The sequence below is a fragment of the Eimeria mitis genome, genomic scaffold, assembly GCF_000499745.2.
Source record: "Eimeria mitis Houghton genomic scaffold, Emh_scaff2766, whole genome shotgun sequence".
In the NCBI taxonomy this organism is placed as follows: Eukaryota; Apicomplexa; class Conoidasida; order Eucoccidiorida; family Eimeriidae; genus Eimeria; species Eimeria mitis.
This window is the reverse complement of record NW_013571110.1, coordinates 7276-8078: the sequence shown is the minus strand read 5'-3', so window position 1 is coordinate 8078 and position 803 is coordinate 7276.

Here is an 803-nt window from a genome sequence, read left to right as displayed (position 1 = left end):
GTAAGCCAAATCGCAGGGCTACGAGAGATAGCCGAGGATGGCCTACAGCTCGTTGGAGGCAGAGGCATACCCTCGCGGACCTAGCGCCCGGCCTGGCGGACCGCCAAGCTGGGGCGCGGGGATCGGGCTGAAACCGACCAGAAAAAACTATTTTGCTCTAATATTTGTCCGTGTAACTACTTGTTTTACTTTTCGCAGAGCCAGCCAGCCCGTGAAGTTACGCTCTTCCGCGCTCCTGCGGACCTTGTACGAGGTGCCGGCTGGTGAGCTATTATGCATCTTCTCTTACGTAAAGATGCCTAGTTGTGTGTGGTTCGCCTCGACCACGCGAGACTCGTTCTCCGTATGGAGCACAAGAAGGAAAAGAACTTGATGTTATTGTATCCCCCCACACTATTAAAAGTCTATATCAAGTGCTACACTAGTCACCTGCTGAGTCGTTGTCCCAAACTCTTCCGTGTAGAGGCGGCTTGGCCCAGATGGTCTAGTCAACCGTCGGCCGTTATGAACAGTATTGCGAGCTCCTCGTCTGCAGCTGACGTCGTGGAGGGTGATGCTATCTTCTAATAAATGCCAAACATAAGCAAATGTGAAGTTGGGCCGCCCCATAAACAGGGGACGTGGACCGCCAGTGTTCGCTAGGCGCTACATCCTTGCTCCCCAACGGCGCAGCGCGTTCAAAGTTTGCTCAACTAAAAGAAGAGGATGGGCTAGTTAGCTCCTCTTTCACGACACTTAGGGTACATGCGCAGTGAGCTCATGGAAAGGGGTGAGCATATAGTACCTCGGGAGACAGCAGGCGA